Source organism: Arachis hypogaea, chromosome 15 (assembly GCF_003086295.3).
Source record: "Arachis hypogaea cultivar Tifrunner chromosome 15, arahy.Tifrunner.gnm2.J5K5, whole genome shotgun sequence".
NCBI classification, from domain to species: domain Eukaryota; kingdom Viridiplantae; phylum Streptophyta; class Magnoliopsida; order Fabales; family Fabaceae; genus Arachis; species Arachis hypogaea.
This window is the reverse complement of record NC_092050.1, coordinates 65,440,385-65,461,915: the sequence shown is the minus strand read 5'-3', so window position 1 is coordinate 65,461,915 and position 21,531 is coordinate 65,440,385. Positions and strand designations below refer to the sequence as shown.

General features: G+C 38.4%; 2 non-coding genes across 2 annotated transcripts; one reads left to right on the top strand and one right to left on the bottom strand.

Annotated features, from left to right (window-relative positions):
* Positions 1-6,429: 6,429 nt before the first annotated feature.
* LOC112753978 (small nucleolar RNA R71) lies at positions 6,430-6,536 on the top strand. The gene has a single exon (XR_003178336.1). It is a non-coding gene; the product is annotated as a small nucleolar RNA R71 (small nucleolar RNA).
* Positions 6,537-20,949: 14,413 nt separating this feature from the next.
* LOC112753069 (small nucleolar RNA R71) lies at positions 20,950-21,057 on the bottom strand. The gene has a single exon (XR_003177469.1). It is a non-coding gene; the product is annotated as a small nucleolar RNA R71 (small nucleolar RNA).
* Positions 21,058-21,531: the final 474 nt, after the last annotated feature.

Below are 21,531 nucleotides of genomic sequence, written 5' to 3'. Positions count from 1 at the left end.
ACCTTAAAAACAGTAAAGAAAAGGTCAGTAAAACTGGCCAAAATGCCCTGGTATCACAACACCAAACTTAAAGCTTCCTTGTCCCTAAGCAAGTACTGAAACAAGAGAATGATGAATGGAATGCCAAGAGAAATGAGTCATTCTTGTGGAAGTCATGTTCCTGGTTTTATGGTGGTTTCATGCATAGCAACTTAGGTATATTCCTTCACTGGCTTTCAGACCTTTATCATGTTCTAGAATACTCACTTGATTGCATCCCATGAGACTTTTATCCATTGATCCTTTTGTTGTCATTTCAGGGCTTATTTGTGTTCTTAGGCTAAGTGCTCTGTAAGGGGGCAACTCTTTAGAATAAGCTTTCAGCCAACACTCCCGAACCAGTTGGTTCAAGGTGCTAGGTGTTGAAGCACCCCTAAGGACCTACTTTCTCAAGTCTCTCCCCCATACATACACACCACGGGCACATGGTTTGTTTATTTTCTTTCCTTGAGGTCTTGGTGTCTAGCACCTCTTTGGGTTACTAAATGTTATGTAGCAAAGATTGCTCTTGATAGTGGACTTTCAGCTGATAATCCCGGGTTAGTTAACCCAAGTTACCAGGTGATAAAGCACCCCTGAGAGCTTAGTAATCCAAGCAGATCCTTGGTACAGGAACATTACAGACACATCCCTCAAGACTCAAACCCTTGGTGCCTAGCCTCTTTTCTTGCTATTTTTTTCTTTTATTCTTCAACTTTGATTGTTCTTTCCCTTTTTCTTATTAGGATCTTGTTGTTTAGCTAGTCTCATGGGGTGTGTTCAAAGCATATGATTTAGGACAGATAGTTGTCTTCCCACCTTGTTGGTGAACCAACTTAGCTAACTTATGACTACACCACAAACTTAGGAACTTGCTCCATAGTATGAACTCCACTCTGGTCTTTTATAAAACACTCATTCTCTTTTCATTTGATTCAAAAGGACAAGCATACAAGTAAGCATAGTAAGGATGCAGTGACATCTAGACAGCACACATATGACAAGAGCAAATAAGCAACATTAAACTCTAATTATCTAAATTAATGAGCAACTATAAAACCAAGTTCCTTTGGACTTCCAAGTTTTAGCATTTTAAGTATATGGAATTAAGTAACAACACAACCTTCGGGTGATGTTTTCTTGCTATCTCCTTGTTGTTCTCCTCCCTAGTTTTTGCTCCTTCACTTCCTTGGATGATGGTGCACCCTTTCGTCAGAAGGTTCCTGCAAAGTTATTGGAAGTTGCTTGTTTCCAAAGCACTTGAGACATAGTTAGCTTGCATGTATGCCTGCGAATTTTCTGAACTTAATTTGGTGTGTGAACACCAAACTTAGTTCTTTTGCCTAGTGCAACAGATTGCTTACTTGCAGAGAGCCTCATATGTTGTTATTAACAAAACAACCATTATCTTCAGACTAAACTACTGCTAAGTGGTTCCCCTGATTGTTTGGAGCTAGCAATCTGTCATTGGAGTGTAGTATGATTATAACTCATATCTTTGATGGAACACCAAACTTAAAGCTACACTTTCACTCTTGGATTTGTTTTGGTGTGGAACACCAAACTTAGCTCCTAGCAATACAGGGGAAACAACTTGTGATTTTTATTGAAATGACGATGAAAAAGAAACTACCTCAGGTTGGGTTGCCTCCCAACAAAACGCTCTTTTAGCGTCGCTAGCTCGACGATTCCTCCATTACTTGAGATGATACTTCACTTTGGGGTTTTTCCCCATGTTGCCCAGGTAGTGTTTGAGCCTTTGTCCATTCACAGTGAAAGTCCTCTCCGAGCTTTTATCCATGATTTCTATGTGCCCATATGGCGAGACCTTTGTGACAAGGAAGGGTCCTGACCACCTTGACTTGAGTTTGCCAGGGAACAGTCTCAATTTGGAGTTGTAAAGGAGTACTTGCTGCCCCTTTTTGAAACTCCTTGGTGCCATATGCAAGTCATGTCTTCTCTTCGCCTTTTCTTTATAAATCTTGGCATTTTCATAGGCTTGCGACCTGAATTCCTCCATCTCTTGCAGCTGCAAGATTCTCTTTGCACCAGCAGCAATGCTGCCAAAATTTAGTATCTTGATAGCCCAGAGAGCTTTCTGTTCCAGCTCTAGTGGTAAATGACAAGCTTTCCCATACACCAGTTGATATGGGGACATTCCAAGTGGTGTTTTGAATGCTGTTCTGTATGCCCAAAGAGCATCATCCAGCTTCTTCGACCAATCCTTTCTTGATGCACCCACAGTCTTTTCCAAAATCCTTTTTAGCTCTCTGTTTGATATCTCAGTTTGCCTACTTGTTTGGGGGTGGTAAGGCGTGGCCACCTTGTGTTTTACCCCATATCATAGGAGAAGAGCTTCTAGTAGTCTGTTACAAAAATGGCTCTCCCCCATCACTGATGAGTGCTCGTGGGACTCCAAACCGGCTAAAGATATTCTTCCTGAGGAAGTTCATGACCACCTTGTTATCATTCGTTAGGGTTACAATAGCCTCTACCCACTTGGAAACGTAATCCACTGCTATCAAGATGTACTTGTTTGAATATGAGGTTGGGAATGGTCCCATGAAATTGATTCCCCACACATCAAATAGTTCCAGTTCCAAGATGAAATTTTGTGGCATCTCATTTCTTTTGGGCAAGTTTCCAGATCTTTGGCATTCATTGCAGCTCTTTACTAGTTCTTTGGCATCCTTGAAAAGGGTGGGCCAAAAGAATCCGCTTTGTAATACTTTTGCTGCAATTCTGTCCCCTCCGAAATGTCCTCCATAGCAAGAGCCGTGGCAATTCCATAGGACCTCTCGTCCTTCCTCTTCCGAAACACATCTTCTAAGGATTCCATCTAAACACTTCTTGAAGAGATATGGCTCATCCCAGACAAAGTACTTTGCATCATTTATGAGCTTCCTTTTTTGATGTTTATTGATCCCTGGAGGTAGAGCCCCAGTTGCCTTGAAGTTGTCAATGTCTGCAAACCATGGTGCTTTATGAACTGTCATCAACTGCTCATCAGGGAAAAGCTCGTTCACACTTGTATCATGTGTTCCACCTTCCTCATGAGAGATTCTAGATAGGTGATCCGCTACCTTGTTCTCCACTCCTTTCTTGTCTCTGATTTCAATATTGAATTCCTGCAACAATAAGATCCATCTTATTAATCTTGGTTTTGATTCTTGTTTGGCAAACAAATATTTAAGTGCTGTGTGATTTGTGAAAACAATCACTTTAGCACCAATGAGGTATGACCTGAACTTGTCAAATGCAAAAACTATGGCTAGCAACTCCTTTTCAATAGTGGTATAATTTCTTTGAGCATCATTGAGGACTTTGCTAGCATAGTATATCACATGGACTAAGTTATCTTTCCTCTGCCCTAACACTGCCCCAACTGCAAAATCAGATGCATCACACATCAATTCAAAGGGTAAGTTCCAATCAAGTGGGGAAATGATAGGGGCAGATGACAATCTTTCTTTCAACTGCTCGAATGCTAACATACATGTTTCATCGAAGATAAATGGTGTATCTGATATAAGGAGATTGCTCAAGGGCTTAGCTATTTTTGAAAAATCTTTAATAAACCTTCTGTAAAAGCCAGCATGCCCTAAAAAACTTCTAATTGCCTTAACATCACTGGGTGGAGGAAGTTTTTCAATAAGTTCCACTTTAGCTCTGTCCACTTTAATGCCTTGGTTAGAAACCTTATGGCCAAGGACTATTCCTCCTGTCACCATAAAGTGACATTTCTCCCAGTTCAAGACCAGATTAGTCTCTTGGCACCTTTTCAATACTAAGGCCAGGTGACTCAGGCAGCTAGTAAAGGAATCTCCGAATACCGAGAAATCATCCATAAAAACTTCAATGAATTTCTCTATCATATCTGAGAAGATAGAAAGCATGCAGCATTGGAAAGTCGCAGGTGCATTACATAGCCCAAATGACATGCGCCTGTAGGCAAACACTCCATATGGAAAAGTAAATAAAGTTTTCTCTTGGTCTCTGGGATCAACCACTATTTGGTTATATCCTGAATAACCATCGAGGAAACAGTAATATGCGTGTCCTGCGAGTCTTTCCAACATCTGATCCATAAATGGGAGGGGGAAATGGTCCTTTCGTGTAGCCTCATTGAGTTTCCGATAGTCTATGCACATTCGCCATCCTGTGACGGTCCTTGTAGGAATTAGTTCGTTCTTCTCATTGGGAACTACAGTGATTCCTCCCTTTTTGGGCACGACATGCACGGGGCTGACCCAGGGGCTGTCTGAGATCGGGTAGATTACCTCTCCCTGCCATAACTTTATAACTTCTTTCTGTACCACTTCTTTCATGATTGGGTTCAGCCTCCTTTGGGATTGAATGGATGCTTTGGCATCATCTTCTAGTAGTATCTTATGCATGCATATGGCTGAACTTATTCCTTTCAGGTCAGCAAGAGTCCATCCAATGGCATCCTTGTGCTTTCGCAATACTTTGAGTAGTTCATCCTCTTGATCTTGGCTGAGGCACGAGCTTATGATCACTGGGTAACTTTCATTTTCTCCTAAGTATGCATATTTGAGAGTGGGTGGCAGTGCTTTGAGTTCAAGTTTGGGTGCTTCTGACTTTTCGTTCTCTTCTTTTGATGCCCTTTGTATATGAATCTCTGCTGTTGCAACCTCTTCACTAAACGTTGACTCCTCTTCTGTTAACCCTTCAAGTTCTTCTTCTTCAAAACTCTCCTGCACTGCATCTTCAAGTGAGTCCAACCTCATACATTCTCCCAATTGTTCTGGTGGGTAACTCATGGCTTTGAACACATTAAATGTCATCTTTTCATTGTGTAATCTTAGGGTGAGGTCCCCCTTTTGTACATCAATGACAGCTCCAGCAGTGGCCAAGAACGGCCTTCTCAGGATGATGGAAGCCTTGGTTTCCTCCTGCATGTCCAGCACTACAAAGTCTGCTGGGAAGATGAAATCTCCCACTTTCACCAGCAAGTCTTCTACTACGCCATGAGGGAACTTGAACGATCTGTCTGCCAATTGTAGGGCCATCTTTGTTGATTTAGCCTCTTCAATCTTCATTTTTCTCATCATGGCTAACGACATCAAATTTATGCTGGCTCCTAAGTCACATAGAGCCTTTTCCACTGTGATTTCCCCTATGATACAAGGGATCTGAAAGCTCCCCGGATCCTTTAATTTCTGGGGTAGTTTATGCTGAATGATAGCACTACATTCTTCGGTTAGTATCACAGTCTTGCTGTTCTTCCAGCTTCTCTTCTTAGTCATTAGCTCCTTTAAAAACTTGGCGTAGAGGGGCATTTGCTCTATTGCTTCAGCAAAAGGTATGTTGATTTGTAGTTTCTTGAAGATTTCCAAAAATCTCAAGAACTGGCTGTCATCCCCCTTCTTCTTCAATTGCTGAGGGTATGGGACTCTTGGGACGTCTGGCTTCAGCACTCCTTCCCCTTTTTGCAAACTCGAAGTGGAAGCTTGAGCTCCATCGTGCTTTTCTCCCTTTTCATTTGAGCCCTCTTCTTGTGGTTTCTGGGAGAATTCCTTCAGTTCCTTCCCATTCCTAAGGGTGATAGCTTGACACTCCTCCCTTTTGTGTGAGTCAGTATCACTGCGAAGGTTGTGGCTGGCAATCTGCTTGAATAGGTAGCCAATTTGTGTCTCAAGTTTATTGATGGCAGCATCTTGATTCTGCATATTGGACTGCACTTCCTCTCGGAATGCTTTACTGTCTTGGATCTCTTGGCATATGCCTTCAAGCAGGTTCTCAATCTTTGAGAGTCTGTCATCAGATGATGGTAGGTTGGGATTGGAGGTAGAAGGATGAGGAGTGTTATTCTGGTTTTGATATAGATGTGGAGAGGTGTTGTTATGGTGGTGTTGATATGTTCTCTGTGTTAATTATTGGTGAGCTGCATTGTTGTTGGGGTTGTGACGTCTCTGATCTTGGCTTTGATCTTGTTGATTCCCCCACCCAAAGTTTGGGTGATTCCTCCAACCAGGGTTGTAGGTCTTGGAGTATGGGTCATGATTTTGTCTAGGTGAATTCCCAATGTAGTTGGCTTGCTCCTGCTCACTCTCTGCCTCTGCATTCACTTCCTCTTGGGTTGTTGATGAGGTGGTGATTGCTGCTACTTGGTTCCTCTCTATCTTCTTGGTGAGGTCAGCCAACTGCTTAGTAATGATCTTGTTTTGGGCCAGCAGAGCATCTACATTATTTACCTCCATCACTCTTCTAGTGTTCCCTCTTTCGGAGGCATAGAAGTAGTCATTCTCTGCTACAGTTTCAATGACATTTATGGCCTCCTCAATGGTCTTCTTCTTGTTCAGAGATCCCCCGGATGAGTGGTCTACTGCTTTCTTTGATTCATAAGAAAGACCTTCATAGAAAATGTGTAGCTGCACCCATTCATTGAACATATCTGGCGGACACCTCCTTGTTAGGTCCTTAAACCTCTCCCATGCTTCATATAGAATCTCACCATCCTACTGCTTGAATGTTTGTACCTCAGCTCTCATCCTGTTAATCCATTGAGGAGGATAGAATCTTCCCAAGAATTTGTTCACCACATCTTCCCAGGTTGCTAAACTCTCCTTTGGGAAGGACTCCAACCATTTAGAAGCCTTGTCCTTTAGTGAGAAAGGGAACAGAAGTAGTCTATAGGTGTCAAGATGAACACCATTAGACTTCACAGTATCACATATCCTCAGGAAGGTGGTTAGATGTTGATTGGGGTCTTCTTGGATACTCCCTCCGAATGAACAGTTGTTCTGAACAAGGGTGATGAGCTGTGGCTTTAGTTCAAAGTTGTTGGCATGTATGGTTGGCCTTTGGATGCTACTTCCACAATTTCCTGGGTTTGTGTTGATGTAAGAACCCAGAACTCTTCTCTCCTGCCCAGCATGATTTGCTAAACCTTCTCTGCCATGGTTGTGAGCCTCTTCTTCATGATGGTTCTCCATATTCTCCTCCATGTTTGGTTCAAAGTACTCTTCCTCTTCCTCAGCACCAACTACTCTCTTTCCTCTTGCTTCCCTCATTAATCTAAGGAAGGTCCTCTTAGGTTCAGAATCAAAAGAAGTTGAAGCCCCGCTTCTTCTCCCTGTCATACAACCAACAAGGTACAAGCAAAGAAATAGATCCAGAGACTATTCTAAAAAAAATGCTGTTAGTGTTAGTGATGCAATATATCAAACAGTTAGTGGGTGAGTGAAACAGAGTGTAAACAACTGAAATAAAGGGGTTAAAGGGATGGGAATACAAAACAACTGAAACCGAAAGTAAAGTGTTCAAACAGAAATTTAAATCAACAGAATAAAAAATGCTCAATCTAGTGATCATCCAACTTAATCATTGTTGATACAAAATCAATCCCCGGCAACGGCGCCATAAACTTGATGCGCGGAAAACTTGTCTCTCAACAAATTTTCTTCGGCAAGTGTACCGAATTTGTCGTCAAGTAAAAACTCACAATAGAGTGAGGTCGAATCCCACAGAGATTGATTGATCAAGCAACTTTAATTAGAGGAATGTTCTAGTTGAGCGAACCAGAATTTGATTTGAGATTTGCAGAAAATTAAATGGCGGGAAAGTAAATAGCAGAAACAGTAAATGCTAGAAGTAAGAGCTGAATGTAAATGGCGAAAAGTAAATTGCAGAATCTTAAGCGGGAATGGGGTAATTGCTCATAAAAGTAAATGGCAGAAATTAAAGAGAATGGGTAAGATCAGAAATGGGGAGTTCATTGGGCTCAAGAGATGTTGCATTCTCCGGATCAAGTTCATTTTCATCTCTTCCTCAATCAATGCATTCATTGATCTCCTTGGCAATCTTAAGTGATCAAATTCCAATTTCTTGGTAATTCAATCTCTCAAATCTTGGTCAATAGCCAATTCCTTGGTCAATTGCTCATGAGAAGAGATGAAGTATGGTCACTGATTATACCACATGCATTTCCCAAATCAAGTGTTGGTAGGATTATAGTCACATATCCATCCAAACTCAATTTGGTCCAACATGAGAAAGCATTTCTAGCATGATCTCTTCATTCCTCGTTCAAGGTTCAGAAGAGATCCAAGTATGAATAGATTCTTTTCCAAGATAACTACCCAATTGGATGAAGATCGAAAGCTTTCTAGTAAAATCAAGAGAAAAGATAGAAGAAGGAAAATGAAAACTAATATTGATCCATCAAATTACAACAGAGCTCCCTAACCCAATGAAAGGAGCTTAGTTGTTCATAGCTCTGAAAAATGAAAACAAAGATGGAGAATACATGATGAAAGTAAAACTAGAAGTGCAGAGAAAGTAAAATACAGAGAGTAGTTCTATGCCAAAGGCTCCCTAAAGTTTCCAACTCCCCAAACTAATTCAAAGCTACTCCTATATATACTACTCTTCTCATCTTCTAGTTGGCTCTTCAAGTCTTTGGTATGGGCCTCTGAATCTTGAGTTTGAAGCAGTTATCCTTTTCATTGGGTTTAGCTTTGCTTGCAGAGAGAAAAGGTGAAGTATGCAGGGACTTTGACTCAGGACATTAGTGGTGTCAACGTTAAGTGAAAGTGTAGGTTCGAGAACATTAGTGACAATCACCTTTTTCACTAACGTTCCTAACCCAAATATGATCACGTTGACTTCAACGTTAGTGGCACCAATGTGACCACTAACGTTGCCTCTTAGTCCTTCGCACACGTTATTGGGACTTACCTTTCCCAATAACGTGGAGAGTCCTCCCTTGTCCCTATGTTAGAGTCCACGTTAACTAGGTTAACGTGGCTTCTAACGTAGTAATGCCAATCCTTCGAGAACGTTAGTGACACTTACCTTTGCCACTAACGTTCCAATGTGCCCCTATTTCTCATGTTAGAGTCCACTTTAACTAAGTTAATGTGGCTTCTAACGTAGTCATGCTAGCCATCTCCAATGTTAGTGACAAAGGTGAGTGTTACTAACGTTGGCTCATCATCTCTTTATCCACGTTAGCTTCCATGTTAACTAAGTTAACGTGGGAGTTAACATTGCTCATGGTGGCTCTTAGTGGTGCACCCCAACGTTAGTGACAAAGGTAAATGTCACTAACATTGGCTATTAATTGCTCTCTCCACGTTAGCTTCCACGTTAACTAAGTTAACGTGGGAGTTAACGTGGCTTATGGAGGCTTGGCCAACGTTAGTGACAAAGCTGAATGACACTAATGTTGGCTTCTCTTTTGCTTCTTAACGTTAGAGTCCACATTAACTAAGTTAACGTGGCAACTAACGTGGCCAATTATGAGCTTGGTCCAACGTTAGTGACAAAGGAGAGTGTCACTAACGTTGGCCTTGTTGTCTTCTTCCACGTTAAAGTTCACGTTAACTTAGTTAACGTGACTCTTAATGTGGGCTTATGATGGCTTCGAGGGCGTTATTGGCGATTACCTTTCTCATTAACTTTGCAAGTTAGCACCCATTCCACGTTAGAGGTCACGTTAGTGGGACTAACGTGACTGCTAACGTGGTTCTTCTTTGCTTCCTTTGTCCTGAAATCAAGCAACAAAGTGCATCAAAGTTCTAGTCCAAGTCATGAGTCATGCATCATCCAATTTGTCATATAATTCATGCAAAATTCTCATGAAATCATGTAAAGTGCACAATGTATGCTTGAATCAAGATGTAAGTGAATATCTACCCAAAACTAGCTTATTTTCTAAGAAAATGCATGAATCTACCTTAAAAACAGTAAAAAAAAGGTCAGTAAAACTGGCCAAAATGCCCTGGCATCAACGATGCATAAAGACACTCATTTAACATGCGTGTCTATCGTGTTCATAAGTATCCTATCCAAAAAATCAAAATAATTTGGCAAGCACAACCCATAAAAGAGCAAACACGACCCATTTGTTAAAAAGTTTAATTTTCTTTCCTTAATTTTACAAAAGCAAAATTCCTTTTATCCTTTGCACCCAGACCTAGCCCCTTTGACTCTCTAGTTTCTACCCGTTACATATACAATTACTCACTTCCAAACTCTTTGTAATGATATGATTTTTAGCACATCATGACCAATGTTAGTCTTCATATGTTACCATTAAGTTGACTTTAGGGACTTTAAACAATATATTAAGCATAATAATGTGAGCCTGTAGCGTGTGTTGAAAATCGTGACTTAGTCAAATTTTAAGATACGCAATTAAACATACACACACATCACAGTGCCTAAGGGCACAAGTAGTTTTATACAAGACCATTAGTCAGAGAATGCATCAGACCTCTGATTTAAATACTAATCGTGTGTATATATATATATATACTCTTGAAATTTGTTACCAGGTTTGTGCTTACAAAAGCCACCATAAATTGAAACCTGTCTACTTGTTTATATACAAAAGTCCTAACCCTCAAAGTCTATACATGAGAGGAAAAAAGAAACTAGACTCTTAATATCAAGATAACTGAAAAATTCTTCACAGATGGTGTGAGTCATTCGATCATGATCGTCGGGCTACTGTCCAGGAGCTCCTATTCTCTCCGCCTCAATTTACTCTGATGAACTAGAGGTCAGGTCCTCAATCATCTGGTCTATCCATGATGGTATCTCTACCCACGGGTTTACAAACGGCTCTGCCATGGGCGCACCTAATATCACTGGGTCTTGTGCAGATCGAACCATAGAGGATACTCAGGCTGGGAGAACACATGAGACTCTAGCTCGGCTTCCATCGAGTATAGTGACTGTGGAGGAAAGGGGTAGTGCATATGTCATGACCCGAATCAAGCCATGACTAGCGCTCGAGGAACAAGTCCCTCAGCAAGCCAACCAACCAAATTTATAGTTGAATATTATCGTCCTGTATCAATAATAAACAGTTATTTCTAATAACAACAGCAGCATATTCTAAATATATTCACAAACCAAACATATCAAAAGTCGCATCATATATACTAAGTTGATAACTAAATCATATAGTTGAATCCGTAGCTCTTACATAACCAAATTATAATTAGTATCTAAACAGTTTGAGACTAAAAATAACATAACCCACACGAGGACCCTACTTATTGTAAACCCCGGGTAATTAGTAAATATTTAACTAATAAATTAATTTTTATTTAAAGAAAATAGAAAATTAAATTTGATAAGTTAGTAAGGTAGAAATAATTAAAATATGAATTTTGACACTAATTTTAAAGATTTTGACCTAAAATTGGGCCAAACAGATCGAACCAAACGAATCGGGTCCATAATGGGCCTAAGGCCCAATCCAACTCCCCATATATGAAGAGCTTCAGATCTTCCTTTCCCTCCCTCCATGAAAAACATTGCTGCTTGCATGAGGAGAAGGAAAGAAGCTCCAAACCCTAACTTCCCCTTTCAACCTCACATAACTTTCAATCCGGAACTCCGATTGATAAGCCATCAACAGCCACGCATTCGTCTTGAAATTGTCTACAAAACCCACTAAAAAAATTTGGTATGAATCTAACAATTTCTCACTTATCCACTCTTCTCCTAATTTCAAAAATTTGAGGTTTTGATTATGAGAGATTATGTGAGTTTGGTGTTTAGGTTCAAATTAGCCTTGTGGACTTGCTGGGTCTTGTCCCAAATTTTCATCGGTAAGGTGAGGAACCACTAACTCTTGTGAACCATTAATAATTATGAACCCTAATGAGCGGATATTTTATATACTTTTTGGCATAATTTTCATATAGTTTTCATTATGTTTTGTCTATGTTTTATTCCATTCTCATAGGTTTTAGTGTAAAATTCATATTTTTGGATTCTACTTTGAGTTTATGTGTTTTATGATGATTTCAGATATTTTCTGGCTAAAATTGAGGAGCATTGGAAAAAGTCTGATTCAGAGGCAGAGAAAGGACTGCAGATGCTGTCAGGATCTGACCTCCGTGCATTTGAAGGAGCTTTTCTGGAGCTACAGAAGTCCAAATGGCGCACTCTCAACAGCTATAGAAAGCTAACATCTAGGGCATTCTAGAAATATATAATAGTGCATACTTTGTGATGAGGGAAAAATGATTCCATACAAACTCACCGGCAAGTGTACCGGGTCGCATCAAGTAGTAATAACTCACAAGAGTGAGGTCGATCCCACAGGGATTGATGGATTGAGCAATTTTAGTTAGGTGATGAATTTAGTTAAGCGAATATTTGATGATTTGAGTGATTTTGATTTAACAGAAGCTAAATTGCAGGAAAATAAAGGTGCAGAAGGTAAATTAGGCAGAAAAGTAAAGTGCAGAAGAGATAAATTACAGAAACTTAAAGTGCAAGAAAGTAAAAGAGCTGAAACTTATATTGCAAGAAAAGTAAATTGCAGAAACTTAAAGTGCAAGAAATATAAATTGCTGAATCTAAATTGCTGAGAAATGTAAATTTGCTTGAAGAATAAAAGTATTTGGGTGTTGGGATTCAGAATTGAACAATAAAATGCAAGCTAAAGTAAATCAGAGAGCTAGGAGATGAAGAGATTCAACTCAGTAGCCAAACAGGAATGGAAAATTGCTTGAAAAGACAAACAGCATGAAAGCTTAACTCAATTATGAAATTCTTAAAGAGAAATTGAAGATCGAAGTAGAGCAATGAGATTAGAAAGTAGATCTAGATCTCAATTACTCGCTTGATCAAACAGAAAGAAATTGCAGAAGAAAATGAAATTGAAAACAGCAAAAGAAACTTAGATCCAAAAATTCTCCAAATCCCAAAACTATATGAAAGAAAAGCAAAGATGATTTTCAGATCAGGAATTAATGGAGCTCTTCAATCTCAATTCAAAAACCCAAAACAGAAAAGTAGAAGTTGCAGAAGAAATAAAATGAAGAAAGAAAACTAGATCCAATTCCCAAATCCCAAATTCAAAACAAATGAAAATTAAAAGTGAAAACTAAAAAATGAGCTAAAGGTTTTTTTACAAATCAAACTTGATCCTATTTATACACTTTCTATTTTGGTCTTCAAAGTTTGGAGTGGGCCTTTTGATTTTTGGATTTGATGAAAGATGGATCCGGTTGGCTTCGGTTCAAGTTGGGTTGGAGGCATGGGTCAGCTCCCAGGGAAGCGCTCAGTTCACTTAAGTGAACTTGGTGTTCACTCCTTGTGTGCCTCGACCATGTCATGGCATGCACCTAGCACTCACATGTTAAACGCTACGTTGCCTTGTTTGAGCGCTGCTTCCTTAATTGAGAGCTCCCCCTTCGAGCCTTGGTGTGTGCCTCCCGAAAACGTTTACAAAAGCTAACGCTACGTTCTCTTTGCTGAACGTGGCTCCTTCCTTGCCTTGGCCCTTCTCACTAGCGTTCACTTTGTGAACATTCCGCTCACTCTTTGAGCGCTACATTCCCTTTCTTCCTTAAGCGTGCCTTGCTTCCTTGGTTGAGAGGCACGAAAACTTGCATAATAGTGAACGTAGTGTTCACTCCTTAGAACGCTACTCCTTCCTTGGTGCATTGGCCTTTGCTCCTTTGGCTTGAAAGGCACGAGAAAGGGAAGGATAGTGAACGTAGCGTTCACTTCTCAGAACGCTACCCCCTGGCCTTTGCTTAGTGCGCGAGTTTGGTTCCTCTCTTGGGCGCTCCGTTTGCAAATTCAAATGCTGGCCCTTGCTCCCTTTTTTTATCGCAACGCTTTACTATCATGGGCCACACTTTTCAAAGCGTGGCCTAAGGTCCAAAGCGTGCTCCAAAACTCTTCTTTCCTTTTTTCATCATTTCTTCACCTACAAGCAACCAAACAACTAATCAAAGTCCCACAAAAATCACTAGATCTTTGCATCATTTATAAAATCAATTAATTCTAGCTTAAAACCTATGATTTTATGTAAAATAGATAATGTTTGATTGATTCAATAAAATCATGAAAATCCACTCCAATTACTTACTTATTATGTAAGAAAGTGCATAAAACCTAATGAAACTAATGAAAAATGCTTGTAGAACTAGCATAAGATGACTTGTCAACACAACAGCAAACTTAAATCTTGCTTGTCCCCAAGCAAGCACTAAACATGAGAAGAAATGAAATGAAACAGAGAAGCATACATGTCCTTATTTAGCAGATAATAGAATTTGAACCATGGGATTTTATGCAGACAAAAATGCAGCTCAATTATTCTTTGCTGATAGATAAAAAATGCTTCTTTGAGGATTCACTAGAGTTGCTGTCATAATGCCTTGCTTTTTGATTGATCCCTTTTTGGTTTGTCCTTCTTTCTTTTGCTTAGAAAGCTTATTTCTCAATGATAACTCAATGTCAAGTGTTGCAGCAGCCTTGTGGCTCAATTTTGCTCAACACTTCTTCACTACAGACACTTAGCTCACAAATTCTCTTAGGAATATTGATGCCCAACATCTCTTTGGATAACTAAATGCATTGTAGCTAGGTTGCTCATAATGATGGACTTTCAGTTGGTAATCCCAGATTAGTTAATCCAAGTTACCAAGTTTTAAAAGACTCCTCAGAACCTAATTGTCCAAGCATATCCTAGTACAAAAAGTACCACAGACATATGTCCTAAAGTCCAAGCTATTGGTGTCTAGCCTTATTGTTTGTTTCTTTGCCAAATCTTGGCTTTTCTTTTCTTTTTCTTTCTTACTTTGCTTCATTTTCCAAGGAATTTCATTAATGAAAGGTTTTATGACAGCAATCTAGTTCACACTACAAAGAACACTCTATTATGCAGCTTTTATTATTGAGCTTATCATCTTAATCAAGCAATTACCACCACAAATTTTATTCTAATTCCTACAACATTGGACAATCACTTTCTATTTCAAACATTTTCTCTTATTGATGCAAAAAGGGAAACAAAACATGAGTTTAAGATAGATGAGTGATAACAAGCATAATGCAAATCCTAACAAGAAAACTACTCAAGATATGAAAGTGCAGAATATGAAATATTTGGAGGCATATCATGTTTTAGATATGCATCATCCTTATTTGATTAAAACTATAAAAAGAACTCCACTACCTCTAGTTGTCGCGCTCTTTCCCCTTGCTGCTTTCTCCTTTCTTCTTCTTCTTCTTTCTTTTTTGGGGTTCTTCAACAGGGCACCTACGATCCCAAATTTGGTCTACCTGATCCCAGAGCCCAGCATCTTTCAATCCTTGTTGCATGTGTATTGTCTGTTTATTGGCTAGTGCTCTCTGATGATCTATCAACTCTTGGCATTGCTCAAATGGCTTAATCTGTTGGTTCAATGCTGGCATGCTATGGACTACATAGTCCAACTTTGCTTGAGTTGCTATATCATACTCCATTCTGTCCACATATCTATGCTCTCCAATTGTATGATATATATTCTTCCATTGGTAGAGATTTTGGGTGTACTCCCCATACTTGGCCTATCGTAGGAACAATCCATTAATTGATTCTTGAACGTTTGCTGATTGTTCCTTTTGCCCCTCAAGAATTCTTGCTTGAAACTCTCTCTGTTGATCCAACATTTGGAGATGAAAATTTTTTTGCTTCTCCATCATTTGCTGCTGCCAATGCTGTTGTTGCTCACGATCCTTCAAATATTGCTCTTGTTGCCTCAAGTATTGCTCCTGTTGTTGCTCCTGTACTCTCATGTATTGTTGAGACATTTCTTCAATGGCTCTTTGCATTTAGCTTAGATCCATTGCACCAGGAGCTTTTTCCTCCTCTACTTGTGGTCTCCTCCTTCTTCCTTGAGCTCTCCTCTCTTGCTAATTGTCAGTGTCGTCAGTGACCCCTTCCATGCTTTGCTTAGTGATCCCTCTGCTTCCTTTTACCTTCTCAGTATTTTCATCCTCAAAGAGTACTCTTGCTCTTTTGCACAGCCTCAAAATAGTGCTTGGGTGACCAAGCCTACTTGATTTACCAGTATCCTCAGCTATCTCTTGAATGCTATCTGCTATGAGCTGAGGTTCATTGATTTCTCCTTCCCCTAAGTATGCAATATGTCAGAATTGCACTCATTATTGTGACCTCAGATGTTTTTGCAGTGTGGAGTATGGATCTTCTCACTATCTCATACCACCCTTTGGCTTCAAGTATGAGATCCATTCTCTTCAAGTGGCTTGGATTTCCTTTTCAGTCCCTTTCCCAGTCTTTGCCTTCAAAACATAAGCTATTTAGTATCTCATCAGGATCACTTTCACCTTGTATTCTGTCCTCAAAGCTGAGTTCTCCATAGGTTATCACTCTTATTTGTAAGACTCTCATGATGGATGATGGGCTGAAATCTACCTCAACCCCCCTAACATAACTCTTATATAGAGGGCTGTCCTTGCTTGACCTCACAGTATTTGTATAAAATTCCCTTATCATGACTGCATTGATGTCTGTGAGAGGTTTACACAAAAGCTCCTATCTCCTCTCTGCTTCTATTCTTCTCATGATGGTATATTCTCCATCTTTCAGTCTGAACCCCGTCTCTTGAATGAATTTTTTTGATTCCATTAGCCCATAATACCTTGATTCATGGAATTGAGACTTAAATTTCTTGGTATCATAGGTTGGTGGTTCGGCTACTACTGGTTCCTTTCTCTTTCCTTCTTTTGGAACTTGACGAAGCCATGAGTTAGGAAGGAATGAAAGAAGAAGAAAAGATAGGTCTTGGTTAGAGCACAATTTTGATGGAAGGAATGGGAGGTAAGGTGTTGTGTGATGCCTTTGGATGAGAGAATGGGGATGTACCGTGTTTGGGAGGAATGTTTGAGTGAAACAAAGGTAAATAAGCGAGGAGGTCTTATATAGAGAAAGCAAGGATATGTGAACTCAGGAAGTATCATTGTCAATTTATAGCCAAGGCATGAAGCATAGCAAAGAGTGGGAGGATCCGATTGAGTTGTAAGGAAAGGTGGGGATTGAGCAATTCATTGTTAAAGATCCATGAAATGGACGGCCTGCATGTGAAGATGAGTGAAGACAAGGATTGCTCCTCCATTGGTTGCATGTGGTTTGGCCTCCTAAGTGTTGATTCCATGCAGCATTGTGCTTCCCAAAAATACACATGTGACTTGCCTTTTTTCCTTGGAAAGACCGTCCGTGCATGCTTTCTTTTGTCTCCTTCTCAATCTTCTTTACTTCTATCCACGTGAACCAAACAATTTAGTGAGCTTAAACTTTTAAATGTCATACGGTGGTTGTGTACTATGTATATAGAAAGAAAATGTTGCTATGTGTTCCTTATTATTGAATTACCAACCATGCCCCTTAGAAATTGAACAAAATTTTGGTGGACAACAAACTTGTTTTCTTCTAAGTGATTTATATAAAATCCAATGAATATCCATCACAATTAGTATATTTATTATAAGGAACATTTTATTTGCTACCATGCTACCATAAACTCATAAAATGATGCAATGTATGGTTTATTTATTCATTAATTTTGAGCCTTTGAGTAAAAATTGACTTTCTTGAAATTCATAGCATATACAGACACCAAACTTAAGGTTTGGCTATATACTTAAACAGAAATAATGAGTATATATCTTAGAATGGTTCTATGATCACTCATGGTTGAAAAGCTATTTTAAAGTGCCTTTAGGCACACCAAACTTAGGAGTCAAACATATGCTCTAAAATGATATGTGCAATTATTAAATCCACTCATGAGAGCTCAAATTCATGCTAGAAAAACCAGTAATTATTGAAATTAAAATAACAGCAAGAACATTAAATCATGGGCTGCCTCCCATGGAGCTCTCTTTTATTGTCACTAGCTTGACATTGGTCCGTTATTAGGGTGGTTGATGATTGTGGTGCCTCAATTTGTCTCCTCTCACTGTGAGCCTTCTTCCTGTACGTTGATGGTCAATCTCTACATGCTCCAGTGATAGTATCTTGTTGATGGTGCAGTAATCATCAGTTTGTGGATCTGTGATGAGCATATAATTTATACGCTTTTTGGCATTGTTTTTAGGTAGTTTTTAGTATGTTTTAGTTAATTTTTAGTATATTTTTATTAGTTTTTAAATAAAAATCACATTTCTAGACTTTACTATAAGGTTTTGTGTTTTTCTGTGATTTTAGGTATTTTCTGGCTGAAATTGAGTGACCTGAGCAAAAATCTGATTCAGAGGCTGAAAAAGGACTGCAGATGCTGTTGGATTCTGACGTCCCTGCACTCGAAATGGATTTTCTGGAGCTACAAAAACCCAATTGGCGCGCTATCAATTGCATTGGAAAGTAGACATTCTGGGCTTTCCAGCAATATATAATAGTCCATACGCTTATCTGAAATTCTCACCAATGAATTACATAAGTATCTCTATCTTATTTTCTATTTTAATTACATTTTAATTATCAAAACCTCATAGCCATTTGAATCCGCCTGATTAAGATTTACAAGGATGACCGTAGCTTGCTTCAAGCCGACAATCTCCGTGGGATCGACCCTTACTCACGTAAGGTTTATTACTTGGACGACCCATTGTACTTGCTGGTTAGTTGTGCGGAGTTGTGAAAAGGAGTTGAGATTACAATCGTGCGTACCAAGTTTTTGGCGCCGTTGAGATCACAATTTCGTGCACCAAGTTTTTCGCGCCGTTTTCGGGGATTGTTTGAGTTTGGACAACTGATGGTTCATCTTGTTGCTCAGATTAGGTAATTTTATTTTGTTTTTATTTTGGAAAAATAAATAAATAAATAAATTATTCTATGTCTTCAGAATTCTTAAGAATGAATTCTAGAGTTTCATGATGATTTGTTGAAGTCTGGCTGGCTGTGAAGCCATGTCTAATCTTTTGGACCAAGGTTTGAACTTATCATCACAAGAGCTTATTGATTTCTATCAATCTTGCTGTTGAATGTAATGATCTGCTAAAGCTTGGCTGGCCATTGGCCTTGTCTAGTGTTTTGGACCGAAGCTTTCACTGAAAGCTTGGCTGGCTAGTAAACCATGTCTGATTCCTGGACCGGAGCTTTAGACTAACATTGCATGATTCCTGGAATTCTTATTAAAAATTTTGAAATCTTTATTTTCTTTTCCAAAATAATTTTTGAAAAATCCAAAAAAATTTATAAAGTCATGAAAATAAAAAATAATTTGATGTTTCTTATTTGAGTCTAGTGTCAATTTTTAAGTTTGGTGTCAATTGCATCTTTTTAATTTCCTAAAAATTTTCGAAAATTCATGCATGTGTCCTTCATAATCTCCAAGTTGTTCTTGATGATTCTCTTTGTTTGATCTTTGCATTTTCATGTTTTGTGTCTTTTCTTGTTTTTCATATGCATTTTCAATTTGTTAGTGTCTAAACATTGAAAATTTCTAAGTTTGGTGTCTTACATGTGTGTCTTTTCTTAAAAATTTTCAAAAATAAGTTCTTGGTGTTCATCTTGACATTCAAAGTGTTCCTGGTGTTCATCTTAACATTCAAAGTGTTCTTGCATGCATCATGTGTTTTGATCTTGAATTTTCATGTTTTGAGTCATTTTGATGTTTTTCTCTCTCCTTATTAAAAATTCAAAAAATCAAAAAAATATATTTCCCTTATTCTTCTCATAAATTTCGAAAATTTAGATTGACTTAGTCAAAAATTTTTAAAAATCTAGTTGTTTCTTATGAGTCAAGTCATATTTTCAATTTAAAAATCCTATCTTTTCAAAACCTTTTCAAAAATCAAATCTTTTTCATTTTTCTTTCATTTTTTTCAAAAATTTCAAAATGATTTTCAAAATCTTTTTCTTATTTTTATTTCATATTTTCCAAAATCTTTACTAACAATTAATGTGATTGATTCAAAATTTTAAGTTATTACTTGCCTAGTAAGAAATGTTCAATCTTTAAATTTTAGAATCATATCTTTGTGTTTATTGTTTGTCAAGTAATTAACTTTAATTTCAAAAGTAAAATCTTTTTAAATTTCTTTTTTCAAATCTTTTTCAAAATAAATCTCAATCATATCTTTTTCAAATCTTAATTTCAAATTCTTTTCTAACTTCTTATCTTTTCAAAATTGATTTTCAAATCTTTTTCAATTAACTACTTGACTTTTTGTTTGATTTTAAAAGTTTTCTATTTCAATCATATCTTTTTCAAAACCACCTAACTACTTTTTCTTCCTGATTTTCGAAAATCACTAACACTTTTTATCAAAAATGTTTTTAATTAAGTAATTTATTTAGTTTTCAAATTTTATTTTATTTCTTTTTTTAATTTTTGAATTATAACTGATTTTTAAATAAAAACAAAAATATTTTCCTTTTCTTTTTAATTATTTTCGAAAACTCTCCCTCTCATCTCTCTCTATTTATTTATTTATCTACTAACACTCCTCTTCTACTCATAATTCGAACCCCCTCTTTTTCTCTGTGTTCAAAATTTTCTCTTCCCCTTCTTCTATTCTTCTCTTCTTCTACTCACATAAAAGAATCTCTATAGTGTGACATAGAGGATTCCTCTTCTTTTCTGTTCTCTTCTTTTTCATATGAGCAGGAACAGAGATAAAGACATCCTCATTGAAGCTGATCCTGAACCTGAAAGGACTCCTAAGAGGAAACTAAGAGAAGCTTAAGCACAACCCTCTGGAGAGGACCTGACAGAAATTTTCGAAAAAGAAGGAGACATGGCCGAACTCAATAACAATGGTAGAGATGCAAGGAAGATGCTTGGTGACTTTATTGCACCCTCTTCTAACTTCTATGGAAGAAGCATCTCAATTCCTGCCATTGGAGCAAACAACTTTGAGCTTAAGCCTCAATTAGTTTCTCTAATGCAACAGAATTGCAAGTTTCATGGACTTCCATTGGAAGATCCCCATCAGTTCTTAGCTGAATTCTTGCAAGTCTGTGACACTGTCAAGACCAATGGAGTTGCTCCCGAGGTCTACAGGCTTATGCTTTTCCCTTTTGCTGTAAGAGACAGAGCTAGAACATGGTTAGATTCACAACCTAAGGAAAGCCTGAACTCTTGGGAAAAGCTGGTCAGTGCTTTCCTGGCCAAGTTCTTTCCACCTCAAAAGATGAGCAAGCTTATAGTGGAAATCCAAACCTTCAGACAGAAGGAAGGTGAGTTCCTCTATGAAGCTTGGGAAAGATATAAGCAATTGATCAAAAGGTGTCCTTCTAACATGCTTCCAGAATGGAGCATCATATGTATATTCTATGATGGTCTGTCTGAGTTGTCAAAAATGTCGTTGGACCATTCTGCAGGAGGATCTCTTCATCTGAAAACCCCTGCAGAAGCTCAGGAACTCATTGAAATGGTTGCAAATAACCAGTTCATGTACACCTCTGAGAGGAGTCCTGTGAACAATGGGACGCCTCAGAAGAAGGGAGTTCTTGAAATTGATACTTTGAATGCCATATTGGCTCAGAAAAAAATATTGAGTCAGCAAGTCAATATGATTTCTTAGAGTCTGAATGGATTGCAAGCTACATCCAACAGTACTAAAGAAGCATCTTCTGAAGAAGAAGCTTATGATCCTGAGAACCCTGCAATGGCAGAGATGAATTACATGGGAGAACCCTATCGAAACATTGATGAGATATTTTGGTGAGAAACGAATTTCTACCAAAACACCCAAAACTAACCGGCAAGTGTACCGGGT